Source organism: Neolamprologus brichardi, chromosome 23, assembly GCF_056152115.1.
Source record: "Neolamprologus brichardi isolate AB-2024 chromosome 23, ASM5615211v1, whole genome shotgun sequence".
Lineage (NCBI taxonomy): Eukaryota > Metazoa > Chordata > Actinopteri > Cichliformes > Cichlidae > Neolamprologus > Neolamprologus brichardi.
In genome coordinates, this window is record NC_142125.1 from 17,850,196 (window position 1) to 17,872,898 (window position 22,703).

At 43.4% G+C, this 22,703-nt stretch overlaps 13 non-coding genes and 1 pseudogene across 13 annotated transcripts; 3 read left to right on the top strand and 11 right to left on the bottom strand.

Moving 5' to 3' along the window:
- Positions 1–124: 124 nt before the first annotated feature.
- On the bottom strand, positions 125–196 carry trnaw-cca (transfer RNA tryptophan (anticodon CCA)). Its single transcript has one exon. It is a non-coding gene; the product is annotated as a tRNA-Trp (tRNA).
- A 715-nt stretch (positions 197–911) lies between these two features.
- trnas-uga (transfer RNA serine (anticodon UGA)) lies at positions 912–993 on the top strand. The gene has a single exon. It is a non-coding gene; the product is annotated as a tRNA-Ser (tRNA).
- Positions 994–1,295: 302 nt separating this feature from the next.
- Positions 1,296–1,367, bottom strand: trnaw-cca (transfer RNA tryptophan (anticodon CCA)). The gene has a single exon. It is a non-coding gene; the product is annotated as a tRNA-Trp (tRNA).
- A 539-nt stretch (positions 1,368–1,906) lies between these two features.
- Positions 1,907–1,978, bottom strand: trnam-cau (transfer RNA methionine (anticodon CAU)). The gene has a single exon. It is a non-coding gene; the product is annotated as a tRNA-Met (tRNA).
- A 1,309-nt stretch (positions 1,979–3,287) lies between these two features.
- Positions 3,288–3,359, bottom strand: trnaw-cca (transfer RNA tryptophan (anticodon CCA)). The gene has a single exon. It is a non-coding gene; the product is annotated as a tRNA-Trp (tRNA).
- Positions 3,360–4,120: 761 nt separating this feature from the next.
- On the top strand, positions 4,121–4,202 carry trnas-uga (transfer RNA serine (anticodon UGA)). Its single transcript has one exon. It is a non-coding gene; the product is annotated as a tRNA-Ser (tRNA).
- Positions 4,203–4,504: 302 nt separating this feature from the next.
- On the bottom strand, positions 4,505–4,576 carry trnaw-cca (transfer RNA tryptophan (anticodon CCA)). The gene has a single exon. It is a non-coding gene; the product is annotated as a tRNA-Trp (tRNA).
- Positions 4,577–5,115: 539 nt separating this feature from the next.
- Positions 5,116–5,187, bottom strand: trnam-cau (transfer RNA methionine (anticodon CAU)). Its single transcript has one exon. It is a non-coding gene; the product is annotated as a tRNA-Met (tRNA).
- A 1,309-nt stretch (positions 5,188–6,496) lies between these two features.
- On the bottom strand, positions 6,497–6,568 carry trnaw-cca (transfer RNA tryptophan (anticodon CCA)). The gene has a single exon. It is a non-coding gene; the product is annotated as a tRNA-Trp (tRNA).
- A 761-nt stretch (positions 6,569–7,329) lies between these two features.
- trnas-uga (transfer RNA serine (anticodon UGA)) lies at positions 7,330–7,411 on the top strand. Its single transcript has one exon. It is a non-coding gene; the product is annotated as a tRNA-Ser (tRNA).
- A 302-nt stretch (positions 7,412–7,713) lies between these two features.
- On the bottom strand, positions 7,714–7,785 carry trnaw-cca (transfer RNA tryptophan (anticodon CCA)). Its single transcript has one exon. It is a non-coding gene; the product is annotated as a tRNA-Trp (tRNA).
- Positions 7,786–8,324: 539 nt separating this feature from the next.
- Positions 8,325–8,396, bottom strand: trnam-cau (transfer RNA methionine (anticodon CAU)). The gene has a single exon. It is a non-coding gene; the product is annotated as a tRNA-Met (tRNA).
- A 1,309-nt stretch (positions 8,397–9,705) lies between these two features.
- On the bottom strand, positions 9,706–9,777 carry trnaw-cca (transfer RNA tryptophan (anticodon CCA)). Its single transcript has one exon. It is a non-coding gene; the product is annotated as a tRNA-Trp (tRNA).
- Positions 9,778–18,835: 9,058 nt separating this feature from the next.
- Positions 18,836–19,751, bottom strand: LOC148096068 (uncharacterized; annotated as a pseudogene).
- Positions 19,752–22,703: the final 2,952 nt, after the last annotated feature.

Consider the following 22,703-nt stretch of genomic DNA (forward strand, 5'->3'; position numbering starts at 1 on the left):
ACTCACTGGAGACACGTCATGAGTCATTGACCTGAATTTCTGGACAGACGGACGAGTATGCCACAAGCAACTAAAAACCTCCTATTCAAAGGGAATCACAGGCTGCAGTCCTCTCACTCTCGGCTGACCTTGACGTGATTTGAACACGCAACCTTCTGATCTGGAGTCAGATGCGCTACCATTGCGCCACAAGGTCCCACAAACCTGCCCCTCTGCCCAAAACTTCTGACAATCTCTGAGAAGCCAGTCCACCTTCTTTCCACACAAGCAATTTTTCAGCAACTGGAGGTTGTTCAACTTGTGAATGCAAAGAAGTTGTGCCAAAGACGCATGTCATTTCAGACCATGCATGTCAACATGCACACGTAGAATCTCTCTTTATACTTGAAAGGTTCTCCTCTTTGAGAAAAGAATACAAATCGAGGTTTGAAGTGCGCTTGCAGTAGTCAATCAAAGGCCTAATATAGTGTCTGTCATTCAGTGCTCACGCTCTGATGAGCTTTGCAAGCCAGCTAGACAAATTCTTAACGATGCATATTTGTTACTGATGCTTGTCAGAGAAAGACAAAGTCCTTGGACAGTGTCTAAAAATAAAAGACCTTCCTCTCACACACACCTGAAAAGTGATTGCACAGAAGGGAGTGCTTTTGTACGTGATGATCTCCTGTCTCAAACACAACCTGCTCTGGAGAGGCTCCTCGTGCCGTCTGCACAGAAATGCTATCCATGGGGTAGGAGTTACAGTTCACACACAATGGTCTCTTCAACGACTGTTAATGGTATTTACCAGAGAAGTGACTTCTGAGTAGGGAGTGGTCTGGCATGTGATGATCTCCAAAAGAACCAGCGCTGTTGGAGCAGGGAGCAGGCATCTCTCACCACAGGCCAAAAGGTGCAGGTGAGGTGGAGGAGCTGTGATGGCCGAGAGGTTAAGGCGTTGGATTTGAAATCCAATGGGGGTTCCCCGCGCAGGTTCAAACCCTGCTCACAGCGAAAATGCATTACGGGAGCTTCCTTTTCTGCTAAGGTTGCAATTAGTCGGAGGAGCTCATATACAAAAGTTGCAACGGTGCCCTGGAGCATTGAGTGACTGACAATTCTACAATCACCGGTTCACACCACTGTACTTACGTACGAATCATTCCTGTACAAAATGTGCTCGTCTCCAAGGAGAGTCCCTCTTCTTCTCTCCAGGCTTTATGAACAAAAATGGTTTGAGATGTCGATCAGTGGTATGTGCACAGAGTTTGAATCACATATTAATTCAAACAGGCTGCAGTCCTCTCACTCTTGGTTGACCTTGATGTGATTTGAACACGCAACCTTCTGATCTGGAGTCAGATGCGCTACCATTGCCCCACAAGGTCCCACAAACCTGCCCCTCTGCCCAAAACTTCTGAAAATTTCTGCAAAGCCAGTCCATCTTCTTTCCACACAAGACATCAAAATTGTTGCAGGGGGCTACTTGTTATCACTGCTATAGAAAGGCTAGAATGACAAATCTTAATCCTTTCTGGCTACGTTTGGTTTTCAGTTAGGCGGCAGTACCTGGTCACTGGTCTCCCGGCAAACAGAGCCAGCCATTTGGGTACACCCAAAGCAACACAGTGGTCCAACCGTTTACCGTCGCTTTAGCAGCAAGTACACCGTTGCCTCCATTGTTGTTCTTGTGTTGCAAACAGGTGATGTCACGCTGTTGAGGTAACAAAGTGAATGGGCTTTGAAGCACATGTGCGGAACAGGTTAGAGTAACTAGGATTTGGTTCTTAGTGAGGCAACTTCTGGGTTCAGTCTGTTTTGTCCAATTTCAGGGAGGTGAATGGCTTTTTGCTGGAAACCTATCCCAGACTTGTAAGCAAGCCTTTCTGAGCACAGTTGTTTAGTAGGTCCTAAAAACAGACGCGCCTAGCAGAGGATGGTTTCGATCCATCGACCTCTGGGTTATGGGCCCAGCACGCTTCCGCTGCGCCACTCTGCTCCACACGTACCACCAGACTAGCGCTGCTTAAAAGTGGGCCTTCAATAACATCTTGCATGAACAAACTGTGGGAATTCTGAAGGTGGACGGTACCTGTTTGAACATTGTCTTTTATAAATCTTTGTCACCTCGGCGTTCAGTGCTTCAGAGCTTCTTGGACTGCTTGTCAGATCTCGTGTGCGGCCCAACAGATTTTAAGCCAGGGTCAGCCAACCATTTCCTCGTTAGCTGCTAACTCTTAAGAATCACTGAGCTTATTGTGTGAGCCACTGAGTCGCATAGTCACGTAAACGCTTAGAAGTGAAAACACTGACACTTGGTGTTGCACATGTTTACTTCCTAAATAAGCCCATGAACTCTCTTCAATGAACCTTATTTTACCTTTAGTTAACTAAAATCGACCTTCTGTTACACGAACACACTCTGCTGATGCACTTCGACGCTCTTAATCCTTCCCGCTGATTGTCAATGGCAGTTCTTATCGGTAGAGATGTAATACCGTCTGTAATCACAAGCACCGACATTAGACATGAAATCTGAATGTATCCAACACAGCGGACACAGTGACATTGTCCACAGTGAAAAACTATCCTGGATATGATGAGCTTGCTTCAGAATGCCAAGCCCAGCTCTGAAGCTGCTTTTAGATTTCATTATCATTCAAAACTATTTGTTTGCTCGGAATGAAAAACTTATACTTGATATTTGAATGTTTTTTTCTTTACAATAATTTTGTGAGTTTCTCTTTGGTGCAGTCTTTACTTCTTTCAACTATGTGTTTACATGTATCTCATGGCATTGCTCTCTGTATACCTGCAGCATGCGGGTGTTTTGTTTGCCATTTTTATTCAGTTCCATTTACAGAAGCCCTCTAATTCAGCTACCATTCACACCTATCCAATGTATTCACACCTGTTGCTTTCAGAAAACAATGGAACGTCCAGCTACCCGGGCCCCCACCCCAGACAGTCAACACTTGCCGCTCCCCCATCACCTCTACCACTCAGTAAAGCTCACAAATTTCTCCATGTGCCTTCACACCTCTTTCCATACTTGAAAGGGATGTTAACAGACTCTCTAAGACACAGGACCCATGCAAAGCAGCTGGGCCAAACTCCGTGCCTCCATCCACCCTGAAGCACTGTGCTGATCAGTTGTCTACAGTGTTCACCGACACCATCAACAACTCACTGGAGACACGTCATGAGTCATTGACCTGAATTTCTGGACAGACGGACGAGTATGCCACAAGCAACTAAAAACCTCCTATTCAAAGGGAATCACAGGCTGCAGTCCTCTCACTCTCGGCTGACCTTGACGTGATTTGAACACGCAACCTTCTGATCTGGAGTCAGATGCGCTACCATTGCGCCACAAGGTCCCACAAAGCTGCTCCTCTGCCCAAAACTTCTGACAATCTCTGAGAAGCCAGTCCACCTTCTTTCCACACAAGCAATTTTTCAGCAACTGGAGGTTGTTCAACTTGTGAATGCAAAGAAGTTGTGCCAAAGACGCATGTCATTTCAGACCATGCATGTCAACATGCACACGTAGAATCTCTCTTTATACTTGAAAGGTTCTCCTCTTTGAGAAAAGAATACAAATCGAGGTTTGAAGTGCGCTTGCAGTAGTCAATCAAAGGCCTAATATAGTGTCTGTCATTCAGTGCTCACGCTCTGATGAGCTTTGCAAGCCAGCTAGACAAATTCTTAACGATGCATATTTGTTACTGATGCTTGTCAGAGAAAGACAAAGTCCTTGGACAGTGTCTAAAAATAAAAGACCTTCCTCTCACACACACCTGAAAAGTGATTGCACAGAAGGGAGTGCTTTTGTACGTGATGATCTCCTGTCTCAAACACAACCTGCTCTGGAGAGGCTCCTCGTGCCGTCTGCACAGAAATGCTATCCATGGGGTAGGAGACCAGTGCTGTCAGCCTTGAATGAAATCTTACCTGACTAAACAACCTTACAGTTCACACACAATGGTCTCTTCAACGACTGTTAATGGTATTTACCAGAGAAGTGACTTCTGAGTAGGGAGTGGTCTGGCATGTGATGATCTCCAAAAGAACCAGCGCTGTTGGAGCAGGGAGCAGGCATCTCTCACCACAGGCCAAAAGGTGCAGGTGAGGTGGAGGAGCTGTGATGGCCGAGAGGTTAAGGCGTTGGATTTGAAATCCAATGGGGGTTCCCCGCGCAGGTTCAAACCCTGCTCACAGCGAAAATGCATTACGGGAGCTTCCTTTTCTGCTAAGGTTGCAATTAGTCGGAGGAGCTCATATACAAAAGTTGCAACGGTGCCCTGGAGCATTGAGTGACTGACAATTCTACAATCACCGGTTCACACCACTGTACTTACGTACGAATCATTCCTGTACAAAATGTGCTCGTCTCCAAGGAGAGTCCCTCTTCTTCTCTCCAGGCTTTATGAACAAAAATGGTTTGAGATGTCGATCAGTGGTATGTGCACAGAGTTTGAATCACATATTAATTCAAACAGGCTGCAGTCCTCTCACTCTTGGTTGACCTTGATGTGATTTGAACACGCAACCTTCTGATCTGGAGTCAGATGCGCTACCATTGCCCCACAAGGTCCCACAAACCTGCCCCTCTGCCCAAAACTTCTGAAAATTTCTGCAAAGCCAGTCCATCTTCTTTCCACACAAGACATCAAAATTGTTGCAGGGGGCTACTTGTTATCACTGCTATAGAAAGGCTAGAATGACAAATCTTAATCCTTTCTGGCTACGTTTGGTTTTCAGTTAGGCGGCAGTACCTGGTCACTGGTCTCCCGGCAAACAGAGCCAGCCATTTGGGTACACCCAAAGCAACACAGTGGTCCAACCGTTTACCGTCGCTTTAGCAGCAAGTACACCGTTGCCTCCATTGTTGTTCTTGTGTTGCAAACAGGTGATGTCACGCTGTTGAGGTAACAAAGTGAATGGGCTTTGAAGCACATGTGCGGAACAGGTTAGAGTAACTAGGATTTGGTTCTTAGTGAGGCAACTTCTGGGTTCAGTCTGTTTTGTCCAATTTCAGGGAGGTGAATGGCTTCTTGCTGGAAACCTATCCCAGACTTGTAAGCAAGCCTTTCTGAGCACAGTTGTTTAGTAGGTCCTAAAAACAGACGCGCCTAGCAGAGGATGGTTTCGATCCATCGACCTCTGGGTTATGGGCCCAGCACGCTTCCGCTGCGCCACTCTGCTCCACACGTACCACCAGACTAGCGCTGCTTAAAAGTGGGCCTTCAATAACATCTTGCATGAACAAACTGTGGGAATTCTGAAGGTGGACGGTACCTGTTTGAACATTGTCTTTTATAAATCTTTGTCACCTCGGCGTTCAGTGCTTCAGAGCTTCTTGGACTGCTTGTCAGATCTCGTGTGCGGCCCAACAGATTTTAAGCCAGGGTCAGCCAACCATTTCCTCGTTAGCTGCTAACTCTTAAGAATCACTGAGCTTATTGTGTGAGCCACTGAGTCGCATAGTCACGTAAACGCTTAGAAGTGAAAACACTGACACTTGGTGTTGCACATGTTTACTTCCTAAATAAGCCCATGAACTCTCTTCAATGAACCTTATTTTACCTTTAGTTAACTAAAATCGACCTTCTGTTACACGAACACACTCTGCTGATGCACTTCGACGCTCTTAATCCTTCCCGCTGATTGTCAATGGCAGTTCTTATCGGTAGAGATGTAATACCGTCTGTAATCACAAGCACCGACATTAGACATGAAATCTGAATGTATCCAACACAGCGGACACAGTGACATTGTCCACAGTGAAAAACTATCCTGGATATGATGAGCTTGCTTCAGAATGCCAAGCCCAGCTCTGAAGCTGCTTTTAGATTTCATTATCATTCAAAACTATTTGTTTGCTCGGAATGAAAAACTTATACTTGATATTTGAATGTTTTTTTCTTTACAATAATTTTGTGAGTTTCTCTTTGGTGCAGTCTTTACTTCTTTCAACTATGTGTTTACATGTATCTCATGGCATTGCTCTCTGTATACCTGCAGCATGCGGGTGTTTTGTTTGCCATTTTTATTCAGTTCCATTTACAGAAGCCCTCTAATTCAGCTACCATTCACACCTATCCAATGTATTCACACCTGTTGCTTTCAGAAAACAATGGAACGTCCAGCTACCCGGGCCCCCACCCCAGACAGTCAACACTTGCCGCTCCCCCATCACCTCTACCACTCAGTAAAGCTCACAAATTTCTCCATGTGCCTTCACACCTCTTTCCATACTTGAAAGGGATGTTAACAGACTCTCTAAGACACAGGACCCATGCAAAGCAGCTGGGCCAAACTCCGTGCCTCCATCCACCCTGAAGCACTGTGCTGATCAGTTGTCTACAGTGTTCACCGACACCATCAACAACTCACTGGAGACACGTCATGAGTCATTGACCTGAATTTCTGGACAGACGGACGAGTATGCCACAAGCAACTAAAAACCTCCTATTCAAAGGGAATCACAGGCTGCAGTCCTCTCACTCTCGGCTGACCTTGACGTGATTTGAACACGCAACCTTCTGATCTGGAGTCAGATGCGCTACCATTGCGCCACAAGGTCCCACAAACCTGCCCCTCTGCCCAAAACTTCTGACAATCTCTGAGAAGCCAGTCCACCTTCTTTCCACACAAGCAATTTTTCAGCAACTGGAGGTTGTTCAACTTGTGAATGCAAAGAAGTTGTGCCAAAGACGCATGTCATTTCAGACCATGCATGTCAACATGCACACGTAGAATCTCTCTTTATACTTGAAAGGTTCTCCTCTTTGAGAAAAGAATACAAATCGAGGTTTGAAGTGCGCTTGCAGTAGTCAATCAAAGGCCTAATATAGTGTCTGTCATTCAGTGCTCACGCTCTGATGAGCTTTGCAAGCCAGCTAGACAAATTCTTAACGATGCATATTTGTTACTGATGCTTGTCAGAGAAAGACAAAGTCCTTGGACAGTGTCTAAAAATAAAAGACCTTCCTCTCACACACACCTGAAAAGTGATTGCACAGAAGGGAGTGCTTTTGTACGTGATGATCTCCTGTCTCAAACACAACCTGCTCTGGAGAGGCTCCTCGTGCCGTCTGCACAGAAATGCTATCCATGGGGTAGGAGACCAGTGCTGTCAGCCTTGAATGAAATCTTACCTGACTAAACAACCTTACAGTTCACACACAATGGTCTCTTCAACGACTGTTAATGGTATTTACCAGAGAAGTGACTTCTGAGTAGGGAGTGGTCTGGCATGTGATGATCTCCAAAAGAACCAGCGCTGTTGGAGCAGGGAGCAGGCATCTCTCACCACAGGCCAAAAGGTGCAGGTGAGGTGGAGGAGCTGTGATGGCCGAGAGGTTAAGGCGTTGGATTTGAAATCCAATGGGGGTTCCCCGCGCAGGTTCAAACCCTGCTCACAGCGAAAATGCATTACGGGAGCTTCCTTTTCTGCTAAGGTTGCAATTAGTCGGAGGAGCTCATATACAAAAGTTGCAACGGTGCCCTGGAGCATTGAGTGACTGACAATTCTACAATCACCGGTTCACACCACTGTACTTACGTACGAATCATTCCTGTACAAAATGTGCTCGTCTCCAAGGAGAGTCCCTCTTCTTCTCTCCAGGCTTTATGAACAAAAATGGTTTGAGATGTCGATCAGTGGTATGTGCACAGAGTTTGAATGACATATTAATTCAAACAGGCTGCAGTCCTCTCACTCTTGGTTGACCTTGATGTGATTTGAACACGCAACCTTCTGATCTGGAGTCAGATGCGCTACCATTGCCCCACAAGGTCCCACAAACCTGCCCCTCTGCCCAAAACTTCTGAAAATTTCTGCAAAGCCAGTCCATCTTCTTTCCACACAAGACATCAAAATTGTTGCAGGGGGCTACTTGTTATCACTGCTATAGAAAGGCTAGAATGACAAATCTTAATCCTTTCTGGCTACGTTTGGTTTTCAGTTAGGCGGCAGTACCTGGTCACTGGTCTCCCGGCAAACAGAGCCAGCCATTTGGGTACACCCAAAGCAACACAGTGGTCCAACCGTTTACCGTCGCTTTAGCAGCAAGTACACCGTTGCCTCCATTGTTGTTCTTGTGTTGCAAACAGGTGATGTCACGCTGTTGAGGTAACAAAGTGAATGGGCTTTGAAGCACATGTGCGGAACAGGTTAGAGTAACTAGGATTTGGTTCTTAGTGAGGCAACTTCTGGGTTCAGTCTGTTTTGTCCAATTTCAGGGAGGTGAATGGCTTCTTGCTGGAAACCTATCCCAGACTTGTAAGCAAGCCTTTCTGAGCACAGTTGTTTAGTAGGTCCTAAAAAGAGACGCGCCTAGCAGAGGATGGTTTCGATCCATCGACCTCTGGGTTATGGGCCCAGCACGCTTCCGCTGCGCCACTCTGCTCCACGCGTACCACCAGACTAGCGCTGCTTAAAAGTGGGCCTTCAATAACATCTTGCATGAACAAACTGTGGGAATTCTGAAGGTGGACGGTACCTGTTTGAACATTGTCTTTTATAAATCTTTGTCACCTCGGCGTTCAGTGCTTCAGAGCTTCTTGGACTGCTTGTCAGATCTCGTGTGCGGCCCAACAGATTTTAAGCCAGGGTCAGCCAACCATTTCCTCATTAGCTGCTAACTCTTAAGAATCACTGAGCTTATTGTGTGAGCCACTGAGTCGCATAGTCACGTAAACGCTTAGAAGTGAAAACACTGACACTTGGTGTTGCACATGTTTACTTCCTAAATAAGCCCATGAACTCTCTTCAATGAACCTTATTTTACCTTTAGTTAACTAAAATCGACCTTCTGTTACACGAACACACTCTGCTGATGCACTTCGACGCTCTTAATCCTTCCCGCTGATTGTCAATGGCAGTTCTTATCGGTAGAGATGTAATACCGTCTGTAATCACAAGCACCGACATTAGACATGAAATCTGAATGTATCCAACACAGCGGACACAGTGACATTGTCCACAGTGAAAAACTATCCTGGATATGATGAGCTTGCTTCAGAATGCCAAGCCCAGCTCTGAAGCTGCTTTTAGATTTCATTATCATTCAAAACTATTTGTTTGCTCGGAATGAAAAACTTATACTTGATATTTGAATGTTTTTTTCTTTACAATAATTTTGTGAGTTTCTCTTTGGTGCAGTCTTTACTTCTTTCAACTATGTGTTTACATGTATCTCATGGCATTGCTCTCTGTATACCTGCAGCATGCGGGTGTTTTGTTTGCCATTTTTATTCAGTTCCATTTACAGAAGCCCTCTAATTCAGCTACCATTCACACCTATCCAATGTATTCACACCTGTTGCTTTCAGAAAACAATGGAACGTCCAGCTACCCGGGCCCCCACCCCAGACAGTCAACACTTGCCGCTCCCCCATCACCTCTACCACTCAGTAAAGCTCACAAATTTCTCCATGTGCCTTCACACCTCTTTCCATACTTGAAAGGGATGTTAACAGACTCTCTAAGACACAGGACCCATGCAAAGCAGCTGGGCCAAACTCCGTGCCTCCATCCACCCTGAAGCACTGTGCTGATCAGTTGTCTACAGTGTTCACCGACACCATCAACAACTCACTGGAGACACGTCATGAGTCATTGACCTGAATTTCTGGACAGACGGACGAGTATGCCACAAGCAACTAAAAACCTCCTATTCAAAGGGAATCACAGGCTGCAGTCCTCTCACTCTCGGCTGACCTTGACGTGATTTGAACACGCAACCTTCTGATCTGGAGTCAGATGCGCTACCATTGCGCCACAAGGTCCCACAAACCTGCCCCTCTGCCCAAAACTTCTGACAATCTCTGAGAAGCCAGTCCACCTTCTTTCCACACAAGCAATTTTTCAGCAACTGGAGGTTGTTCAACTTGTGAATGCAAAGAAGTTGTGCCAAAGACGCATGTCATTTCAGACCATGCATGTCAACATGCACACGTAGAATCTCTCTTTATACTTGAAAGGTTCTCCTCTTTGAGAAAAGAATACAAATCGAGGTTTGAAGTGCGCTTGCAGTAGTCAATCAAAGGCCTAATATAGTGTCTGTCATTCAGTGCTCACGCTCTGATGAGCTTTGCAAGTCAGCTAGACAAATTCTTAACGATGCATATTTTTTACTGATGCTTGTCAGAGAAAGACAAAGTCCTTGGACAGTGTCTAAAAATAAAAGACCTTACTCTTTTTCTTTTCTTTTTTTTTTCTTTTTTTTTTTTTGCCTGTCCCGTTTGGCTGTTTTGCCATCAGAATTATTGTCTAAAGGCGAAGAAAGATGCCCAACGGATTTTCTTTACCAAATTGACCATCCCAGCTTTGCCGTAATGGTCCATTTGATTCACCTTTTATTCTATATTTTATTTTCACTTGCTGAATACGGGACAGACTTGACTGGGGGAAAGAAAAGGGAGAAAGAAAGAGGGAAAGAAAAACAGTTGAGAAGAGGGACGGGGGAGAAGGGCAAAAAACAAAAACCAACAGAATAAGTAGAAAAAAAAATACATATATCGATCACCTGGATCACCTGTTGAGAAAGAAAAAAGAAAACAAGCAGAAGAAAACCAGAGTAATAGAATAAACAACATCACAATGATATATGGGAATATGACAGTAAATACTAAATATTAAACCTTATTGTGCAGCATGTAAGATCGACAGCACAGTGTGCTTTGAGGTAGGAGCCAAAAAGGGTGTAGTTTGTGTGTGTGATCACCCGTGTGTACACCTGTGAGCATGGACGCGCTTGTTTTTTAAAAGGTTCCTTCATGTAATGATCTGCTAGAGGGTGTGGGGGGCCACTGCCCCGTCCTCCAGGGCATGAAGCAGGTATGGAGGAGATCAAAACTCCAGACATCCAGAGGCCCCCAGAACACAAGAGACCAAGGAAGACCAACAGAGGGGCAGCCGTGCCACTGTCCCAGAAAGAGCTGAGGAGAGTCCCAGATGAGGGGTCACTCAGCAGCCACGGAGCAGAAGCCAGGGTGGGTTGCAGTGATGTGCCCGTGAGCTCCGCCGGCAGCCAGCTGTGCCTGAGTGACCGAGCCCCAGGCCGAGAGGCCGAGGGCACCCCACTTCCGAACCGGCCCAAGCGAGCCCCAGGCTCCAGGCCCCGATAAGCAGCCGCCAAGGAGTGAGCCGGTGTGTACCTGGACACCCATCCCCGGACACAAAGAACCACCAACGCACCGATGTCTGAGGGAGTCCGCCCCCGGCAGGGGAAGTGGTGGGGGGAGATAGGCCTCCAAACCTTGGAGGGCCTGAGATGTCCTCAGAGAGGTGGCGTCTGATACCCAACCTGACATATAGACACAGACATACAGGCACACACAGATACAAACATCCATTCCCACCCTCATGCTCTCATATGCACTTACTCCACACTCAACCAACGTGGAGACAGACATAAAGAGACGCTGTACACACAATCACACTACCCAAGCGTACTCTACGAACCGGGTCTAGGTACCCTTGCCCCTGGAGGGGGGAACTGCACCCAGACCCAGGTTGTGTTACCCTTTTCCCTGCGTTGGGGAGAAGCAGACCGCCCTGACTCCGCAGCAGCAGGGAGGCCCCACATTCCGGACCCCAGTCGGACGGCTAACTCCTCCTCCTAGCTCCCCTGCTCCAGCAGGCCGCAGAGAACGAGGGTGAGAGAAGACTCCTAACCTGTACACCTTACTCTGACACATACCTGAAAAGTGATTGCTCAGAAGGGAGTGCTTTTGTATGTGATGATCTCCTGTCTCAAACACAACCTGCTCTGGAGAGGCTCCTTGTGCCGTCTGCACCAAAATGCTATACATGGGGTAGGAGACCAGTGCTGTCAGCCTCGAATGAAATCTTACCTGACTAAACGACCTTACAGTTCACACACAACAGAATCAATGGTCTCTTCAATGACTGTTAATGGTATTTACCATAGAAGTGACTACTGAGTAGGGAGTGGTCTGGCATGAGATGATCTCCAAAAGAACCAGCGCTGTTGGAGCAGGGAGCAGGCAAAATGTGCTTGTCTCCAAGGAGAGTCCCTCTTCTTCTCTCCAGGCTTTATAAACAATAATGGTGGGAGATGTCGATCAGTGGTATGTGCACAGAGTTTGAATCAGATATTAAAGCACTGTGTTTTCCTTTTCTGTGATTTCAACTCTGAGTCGGTCCTTTCTTATTTCTCTAACAGTTTAGAGAGCTTTTATTATATAAGTGGTAGTTTCTCCTCTTTCTGAGCAATAGACAATGTAGACATTATACGGAGACACATTTGACATGTGACCCATATGAAATCTCTGTTTAATCATAGAATTATGGCTCTTACCAAGATTTTCTTTTTTGTTTGTTTGTTTGGTTTTGTGCATCAAGATGGACTACTAAACTAAATAGCCTTATCAATCTGCATCGCAGATTACTGTTAAGTAACAACCAAATACAATACTACAGCTAGAGCCCAGAGTCACAACTTATGATAAGAACAGCTGCATCCATATACAATCTCTTCATGAAGTTTTTTTGTCAAGTTTTCCGAGCTTTTTCCTTTAGTTTTGCTTTAATATGTATCGATTTGAGTTATGTTTCTGTTTTTCCTTAACCTCCTAAGACCCGAACTCTTCCATGGCATGCATTTTTAATTTCTCTTTGATATTTGAGGATATTGGGACCCGATGAATGTAAAAACAAAGAATTACCAGATTTGATTGGGGGGTTTTTTGCCAGATTTTTGTTTCTAAGAAAAATGAGAGCCACATATGAGGATATTTATTTAAAATTTCAATAGAACAGTGGCAGTATAATGCCCTCGTAAGTGGATATCATGCCCTTGTCTAGCAAAATTTAGTATTCTGGTCTAGACCAGGGGTTAGCAACCCTTAACACCCAAAGAGCTGTTTGGACCCAGTTTCCACAGAAAAGAAAATACTGGGAGCCGCAAATACTTTTTGACATCTAAAATTAAGATAACACTGTTATTGTTTTTTTTACCTTTATGCTTTGTATAAACAACTAAAGTGTGTTGCTTATGAAATACATGAAGTGCTACAGAGAAAATTTAATTTTATTTATGTAATGAACAAATTTTGAACTCTTAAAAAATATAACAAAAAGGAAAGACACCCAGGTGAAGGTCTCTTTTAAATGAAGCTGAAGCTGAAGTTAAATCATTCATATAGCAAACAAAAACTCACCCTTATATCACCTTTGGGATTTCGCAGCCTGTAGCGGAGCCTTGACCTGAATTTTAAAAATAATTGGAAAACAGCACTATGCTGCTAATAATTGGAAAATAATTATTTGCAAAATATCTGCATAAATATTTATATTACGTGGTTAATGTGTGCGGCAGGGCGTGGGCTGAAGTGCTGCTGCAGGGGAGGCGGACGCACCTGAGCGGCACCCGCAATCAAGCCTCGCCAGCTTATAGTTTGTGCTCTCTCTGCTGTCATGTTGGTGTGTGTCGGGCTGTGAGCTGCAAAACTACAGCTGGCTGTGTGGGTACACCAACCATGTGTGAAAAGTGGTCAATAAAGAAAAAAGCATGCAAACATCGTCGGGTCTGCCGTGGTATATTTACAATGGGACATCTGCTCCTGAACCTCTGCGCAGGGCGCCTGCAGACCGGGGCTGTACGAAGTCTCTAGTAAGCTGTCATCTGTGAGGCGTGAGCTGTGTTTGTTGTTACCATAGTTCATGGAGGAGAATAGCTGCTCACATACGTATGTGGATCCGAAGATCCATACTTGGCCTACCTGGGGTTGAAAGTCTCGATAAATGCATGGCATTTTGGCGGGTATGGTTTATGCGAGTGTGACACATATTTTGAGCGATGGAAAATAATAACATAATTTTACTTTTATATTTCAAGATCACAATGAACTTCCAATTTGACTACAAGTTAAAAAAGAACTAACACAAATAAAATACACTTCAGTTAAATACTTATAATTTTTTTCCAAACCACGTGGAGCCGCAGTATAAGGACTAAAGAGCCGCAGGCGGCTCCGGAGCCACATTTAGGGTTGTCTAGACCCCTGGTCTAACACCGATTGAATGACAGTTTCCTCATATCTTCTCTGTTTTTAAGAGACCTTCCTGTTTGAATGTAACTCAGTTACTAGTTTGGGGTAGAGTGCTTTTACAAAGTTTCCTTGTTTCTTTTTGTTTTATCATTTATCGTTTCCTCATTTCTCCTCTTTAGAGTGTTTTCACCTGCTTCTACTTAGTTCCTTGTGTAATTATATTCCAGGTGTCATGACTTATTGCTAGTGTGAAGAGGTGAACTGCCCATATAATATAATATAATATAATATAATATAATATAATATAATATAATATAATATAATATAATATAATATAATATAATATAATATAATATAATATAATATAATATACGTTTGTGGACAAGGCTGAACGGGCCCAACACTCTAAAGGAAAATAAAGACAATGCAGGAAATTCACTACTCTCCTCAGTGACAACAGTACCTACGAAGCCTTAAAGTGAGACCCCACAAGCAGCAACAAAAAGAAAGTTATAGCTTGCCTTCAAGACCTTGAAAAGACCTTGAAAAGGACAAAATCATCACCGCCTTTACCCAGGGGATGCCATACCCTGCATCTACGGACTTCCTAAGATCCACAAAGAAGGTGTTCCACTCAGACCTATTGTCAGTAGAATAAACTCAGCTACTTACAACATTTCGAAACACCTTGCTACCATCCTAGCACCACTCATGGGGAACACCCCACATCACATCAAGAACTCCACCGACTTCACCGACAAGGTCCAGAAACCTACCCTGGATTCAGATGAAACCATGGTGTCCTTTGATGTAGTCTCTCTCTTCACTTGCATACCCACCACGGAGGCAGCGGAGACTGTCAGAAAACGACTACAAGAAGACGGCTCCTTGGAAGAGAGGAGCAACTTCACACCCGATCAGATTTGCACACTGTTAGACCTCTGCCTTACTACTACATATTTCAAATACAACAAGAGTTTCTACAGCCAAAAACATGGCTGTGCCATGGGCTCCCCCATGTCATCTATTGTATCCAACCTTTACATGGTGGAAGTGGAAAGAAAGACTCTTGTCTCTTTTAAAGGGAGAGTACCCAGCCACTGGTACAGATATGTAGACGACACCTGGGTCAAAATCAAAACACAAGAAGTGGAATCCTTCACTGTGCACATTAACGCTGTGGATAAAAACATTAAGTTCACCAGGGAAGACACAAAGGACAACTGTTTGCCTTTCCTGGACTGTGCTGTGCACATTGAAGAGAATGGCAACCTCAACATTGAAGTTTACCGGAAGCCCACACACAGGGACCAGTACCTCCTCTTTGACTCCCATCACCCTCTGGAACTTGGAGTAATTAGGACCCTGCACCACCGGCCAGAACATGTTCCCTCTAAGCCTAAAGGGAAAAAGGAGGAACACACGCATGCAAAGGAAGCACTCAAAACATGCGGTTATCATAATTGGGCATTTATAAAGTCAGCAAAGAAATGGTCTGTATTTGTATAGCACTTTACTTGGTCCTAAGGACCCCAAAGCGCTTTACACTATACACAATCATCCTGTCGGAGTCAGGGCTCAAACTAGCAACCTTCCGATTACAAGACGAATGCCCAACTCTTGAGCCACGGTCGCCACAGAAAAGATGATGAGACACCAGCTAGGTAAGATAAGAAAGACAGACGCAACAAGATTGTCATCCCCTATGTAGCCGGTGTATCAGAGATACTCAGGAGAGTTTTCTCCAATCACGACATCCCAGTGTAGTTCAGACCCAGCAACACACTCAGACAAAAACTGGTTCACCCGAAAGACAAAACTCCAAAACACAAACGTAACAATGTGGTGTATGCTGTACAGTGTAGAGAGGAATGTCCAGACCTCTCCTTGGGGGGACTCTCTGGGACTGGGACTCTCCACCATTTTACCCTAGAACTGAAGAAGCTTCTCGAATGAGAGGTGAAACGTCTTCAAGCAACTTAAAGAAGTCCAGACGCTTTTCTTTACAAGCTCCTTAGACGACGTATAATATGACAGCAATAACCGAAACAAATGTGGGCCATGTAGGTAAGATTCACCAACTTAAAACAAAACCCATCTTGAAGAAGTGGACACATATTTTAGCTTATGTATTGGCAATCACTGGTTGTTGGACTTGGTTCATTCAAGCAAGAAGTTCAGTTCAGAAGTTTCTGAGCTAATTTTGTTTTCTCCTGTATTTCCAACAGCACCCCAAAGAAGGTGACAAGAAGACAGTCTACACACACAAATCAGCAACTGCAAAGTTAATTTAGAGGTGATTTTATTTAACTGCTGTATGACACAGTGTCTCAAGTATTTAAATACACTGTATATGTGTATCTGTGTATTCTACCAGTAAATTAAGAGGGCTTAAGTAGTGAGTGGGAGGCTGCGTGGTAGTATGAATCAGTAGTTTCTGCAAACAGAAACAACAAACTAACTATGAAATGAATGTGAACCAGCTCATTCTAATAACTGTGGCTTGAACACTAAGCTTTTTAAGTGAGAACCTTGTGAACACTGGACTGTTTCCTCATAGCTTCATTTGACATCTTTACTTGTTACTTGTGTATCTTTTCCTTGTTCCTTGTAGTGTTCTGAATGTTAGTTCTTATCATAGTTTAACCCATTAAAGCCTAAACCATGAGATAATTGCCAAAAAACTAAAATATTTTGAAAGTGTGTATTGAACCTTCTGAGAAACAATTTAAAAAAATTAAATATCAGTTTCCATATATGACTTGTTTTGCTACATTTCTGTGGAATTTATTGCTCTGAATTTGTTTATTTTACACTTCTTCTATGATCTGTGAGCTTCCTCATAGATCATCTATGAATAAGATTACATAGATAATTAGCATTGCTAAGAATACAGCAAAATATTAAGCTGCAACCCAACAGAACAAATGAAGGACATGCTCTAAATTCAAACAGAGGTTTGAAGAAGTAACAACCCAGGAAACAATAGGCTAAATGAAAAATGAAGCTCTACCAGACTCCAAAATAACTTCCACATCTGGTTTGGGATCTATGGGAAAGATGTAGGTTGTATGTCTGTGTAGGTTCTCAATCATCCAGGTCACGATAATCTAAGAGCTTTGTTTAAGTTTCTTGAAGACATTTCACCTCTTATCTCGGAAGCTTTTTCATTTCTAAGAGCAAATGGTGGAGAGTCCCAGATATGTAAGCCCCACTGGGAGTGTCCCTTGAGAAGCTTGTTGACCCACTATTGATTGTTTTGCCTAATCACACAAGCCAAGGTGTAAAAACGGGTGTGGGTCAGCCAAGGTTTCAGGTGAACCCAAAATGAACGTGCCCCACCCTATTATGTGACTTACTGAGACCAAATGACCAAAGAGGTGAGTGGGTGTTAAGACACATGGGAAGATCTTCTCTTTGGCTCTCGGAGGAGGCGGGCGCACTTTTTCTCCTCTCCCTTATCTTCCCTGCTTATGTCCTTGTCTAGTTTCGTGTTTTGTTTTGTATTTTCCCTGGAACATTTTCTCACAGTCTGTTCTCTAAAACCTAAAAGAGGAATTATGGATTGGATCAACTGGTTCCTAAATGCAATTGACACATCTTTTTCAACGAGAAGACTGGGCTTGGGTGAGCCTGAGTGCTGAAGATATCTACCTATTCGGAACCATGGTAACAGGGCTCTGGCTGATCGGAGCTGGCTTGGCCCTGACTTATCGAAGAATTAAGAAAGCGGAACCGGCTGTTCAAACCCCGACAAGACTGCCCGCTGGGATTGGAACGATGGGAGAGGCGTGAGTTTCTCAAAATGGGCTCATTGAGTCAGCACGGATAAGATCTTGGAGAGGCTAAGGCTGCTGTGAACACTCAGAATAAGATCTCTGACTGCAGACTGGATACATCTCGGAAGGGCAAGCCCAGAATAATAACATCTCTGGGCGCAAATTGGATGACATCTCGGGGAGGCACACTGCCGTGAGTTCTCAGAAATTGGCTCCTTGAGCACAAGAAATGACAACATCACAGAACGCAAGTTTGGCGAAGCTCGCGGCTCTCCAACGGGAGATTGAGAGACCAGTGTTGGACTGTAGGACTGCTTTGAAATTCATATGAGCTGTTCGCACTAAAGTAAAAAATACCATCACTTATGCGGATACCCTCTCGGCGCCAGCTGCAAGGCCGGAGCTGAACAAAACACCCTGATAACGACTGTGTTTAGTCTGTTCCTTTCCATTCCATGCAAGGCCACCTGGGTTGGCTGGAAGACTGTTTGCTTAGCCTGGCAGGGCGAAGGACACTGTCTCAGCTGAACTATGGACACGCACACACATATATATACTGATACTAATAAGCACTCACTGACGCATCACCCTCCCTACCCCGGATCCAACGCCACCTCCAGCACTTACCTCCCCTCTGATGTGGACATCGGGTCAGTTGGAGGGACAGTCGAAAGATTGCAGCGGTCCCAGATCAGATGTACACACTGGAACTCTTTCCCATGTTGCTGTCTGTGTTTATTGTGCTATGGTGTGTTGATATCTGTGCATTCCTGTATTATCCTTCTGTGTTACACATTTCAATGTTTTTTTTCCTCGCTACCTAGCCTGACCTGTCTCCCCAATGTGATGTTTGTGTATTGTATGTATGGTCGGCAAGGTCTGTAATCTCGGTTGTGGGCAAAAGACCTACAACTGACAAATAAAGGATATCTCATATCTCATCTCATCTTAAGATGTCTCAACTGATTTATACATGGCAGACAAATGATTTTTTAAGCCACCGCCTCTGTTCAAAGATGGTCGCTCACAGTGGACATAGATGGCTTCTTTCACTCCTCTTTCAAACAATCTTTCTTCTCTGCATCCAAAATGTTAACATTTTGGACAGAGTGACCTTTGTCCTTTAGATGCAGATGGACAGCCAAGTGTTGTCCCGTCGAGGTGGCTCTTCTATGTTGTGCCATGCATTTATGAAGTGGCTGTCTGGTCTCTCCAAATGGAGTTCTGGGCATTCCTCGCTACACTGTACAGCATACACCACATTATTAAGTTTGTTTTTAACAGTTATGTCTTTGGGATGAACCAGTTTTTCTCTAAATGTGTGGCTGGATCTGAAGTACACTGGGATGTCATACTTGGAGAAGACTCTACTGAGTTTCTCTGATAAACCTGCTACATAAGGGATGACAGTGTTGTTCATTTTGTCCTTCTGGTTCTCCTTAGTTGGTGTCTGAGCTTCTATACTGTGAATCTTTGCCAATTTTATGAAATCCCACTTGGGATAACCACATGTTTTAAGAACTTTGTTTACATGTGTGTGTTCCCTCTTTTTCCCTTTTGGCTTAGCGGGAACATTTTCTGCCCAGTCCGGATTACTTCAATTTTGTGCTCTATAGGGCGGTGATAGTCCAAAAGTAAGTACTAGTCTATGTGTATGGGCTTCCGATAAACTTCAATGTTGAGGTTTCCATTCGCCTCAATGCGTATGGCACAGTCCAAGAATGGCTAACTTCTGTGTCTTCCGTTGTAAACTTTATGTTTCTATACACTGACTTGATGTGAGTAGTGAAGGTTTCTACTTCTTGGGCTTTGATTTTGACCTAGGTGTCATTCACGTATCCATACCAGTGGCTAAGGACAGCACCTTTATTCTACACATACCTCACTGAACAACTAGCCTATTCAAGCCAGTCTATACAACACAGGGCAGAGTTTTGCTGTGTGTGTTTCTTGAACCTTATGCATGTATACTATCTTGAGTCCATACACTTTGCAGCTTTTACTTTTGTTATTACTTTTTATTGGCAACTGTCAAGCCTTTGAGTCACCGAGCAGCTGTATAGGGGAATAATGTTGACGCGCCCGCTGTTCAAAACGTAAGTCAAAGTTCCAGGTTAAAAACTTCTTTATTTGTTATCAAATCCTTAAAATCTGTTGAAAAACAGTGATCAAAAACATTCTAAGATTGAGCGGAGAGCAAAAGTCAACTTCCCCCATCACCCACTCATTCACAAAAATTCCCTCGGGACATGAACAGGTGATATAGCAATCACTATTACTATTACAGACACCATGTGGCCCAAAGCTACGCCTATCCACAACACTTTTGTTGTTACTAGATCCAGAAAAAAAAGTAAAGTATAACTTAGTTCTGTGATTATTATCTAGTTATCATAAAAAAAAGCTCAATTCTGGCATTACATTTTTGAGATCAAGTCACTGTGGCTGTGCTTCAGTAATGTACATTTAACTGCTTATTTTCCATAAAGTCACTAAGTAACCCTAGAATGTGGGCGAAATCAAGCTAACAACATATAATATCTTAATTTAGTTGAGATGATTCTAGCTGGGATGATGCCAGTTATTGGGAACTGATAGAAATGATGCGCTCACTGAAAAAAAGAAAATAAAGAAAGGAAAGTGAAACGAGTTCATTTTAATCTTTCACTTGAACATTGAATGACAGTATCCTTATAACTTTTTGGGTTTGAAGAGAGCCGTCTCTTCAAGTGATTAAGTACGTATCATTGTGCAGGCGTATTGTAAAGTTTCCTTGTTTTTTGTTTTGTTTCACTTGTGTGTGGTTCATAGAGAAGAGAGCTTTAAATGTCAATAAAACCTGTACTTGTAAAGATAAAATAAATACAAATAAAAAAGGAGCATCATCATGTGTATCATTCTTTAAAAAATGAAGTAGTTTCTCTGCAGAAGTGTTTGGAGTGTTGTAGCATGTTTAGGATTCTAATGTCTTTTTTGAAACTACCTCACATGGCTAAGTCATTAACTAGGTTTTGACAGGTTTTTTTTTTCCACAAAAAAATAAAAGGTTTATTGGGGGGGGCCTAATAATTTTGTCCCCATCTGTAGTTGTTGACCTGAAAAAGAAATTTGTAGTTGCATACTCCTGCACTCTCTTATGTCTGTACCAGTATTTCCGTTGATAGAACGATTACAAAAACCTTAAAAAGCAGTCAAACAGATATCTGTAACAGAAAGTCAATAATTTTTTTCTCAGTGTGTAATTAGTTTCTAGACATAAGAAATATTCATAATCATGTAAAAAAATTTGTATTGCATGTGCTGTGTTTTTTTTTTTCAGGTCCCACAGGTTGAGCATGATCTCACCAGAGATGACGGTATCATTTCAAAGGACACTCCCACAAAATTGTGCATAAATAGAGACATCAGTACTGCTACATCAGCAGAGCAGTTCATCAAAGGAACTTCTTGGTGTCATTAGCAGAGGTAAGACAGATAACTTTTGAAAGGATTTCAGTCAGTGTCAGGTTTGGGATTAATTCACTGTCAAAAAAAAAGAAGAAAATCATAAAAAATATATTATTAGAATTCTTTAACCATCAGGATTTTTGTTTTACTTTCAGGGGTGAAAATGGTTGATTATGAAGTCATTGTGCTCACTGGCAGTCTAGGCTTTGCCACCACTTTTGACAATATCTACATTAAGCTGGTTGGCCTTAATGGATCGAGCAAACGCAAATGCCTGTGGAGCTGCATGCCATCTTTCTACAGCGGTGCAGTAAGTCAGAAATACCCATCTCCATGTTTAAATGTGTGTCATGCTTGCTGATCTTTGGCTAAATTAGATTAAACACTGATTTATTACATCAAATACATCAATTTTTTTTCCACCATTAAAGTAAATGTTTCATAAGGTTACAGCCTAGCTCCCAATTATAATATATATGTAATCTTGATCACTTGTAAATGTTCCAAAGCTGATGTGTCATTACTCTAGGTGTCACGTTTTACTGTGACCTGCCCAGTCTCCCTTGGAGAGCTTTTGCTGATAGAGGTAGACAAAGAACATCGGTTACTCCTCCCAGACATGTCTTGGTATGCAGCCAAGGTAGAAGTGACTTCCCCTGAAGGAGACACCTACCACTTTCCTATCTACCAATGGATCACCAACAGCGATGTTCACCGCTTCAAAGAGGGAGAAGGTTTGTGGAAACATGCTTGCCTGACATCATGCATGTAATTTACTGATAACAGGAAAGATAAAAACAGAAAGATAAAGTATAAAGAATAATGACAAAATTCAAACCAGGTAAATGCTGTAAAACAGTACACATTTCTATGTTTAAGCTCTCAGAGCCTCTCAAGAAAAAAACAGTCTTCTAGCCAAGTACAGTCGGCAGGAAGAGCTGGAGAAGCAACAGCAAGTCTATTGGTAAGAGTGCTGAGCTGTTATTTTAACCTCTTAAGCCCCAAGCCTACCTGATCTCCTGCTTTTTGCCCCCGTATCAGGGGGCGTTGGGGCTTAAGAGGTTAACATCTAATAACTAAAGCTAATAACATTATCCACCTCTGTGTTTATTCTCAGACACAGGCATTGTTTGTGAATGGGGACCACCCGCATCCTTTATGTCTTAAAACTTTTTTTTTCAGCTGGGAAAAAGAGGGAATTGCACACTGCATGAAGGCAGACAATGCCCAGTCACTGCCCTATGACATCCGCTTCTCTTTAACTAAGACTGCAGAAATGACCTACATTTCAGCCAAAGGGTGAATGCCTTAACTATCTATCTATAGATACAATGTAATTATTAAATTCATCTTAACACAAACTGTTGTATCTTTACTTTATAGACTGGGGCAAATGGGACTAATGCAAATATTGGAGTGGAAAAAGGAATTTACTCGTATGGAAGATATTAGTCTCCTGTTGCGTATCCA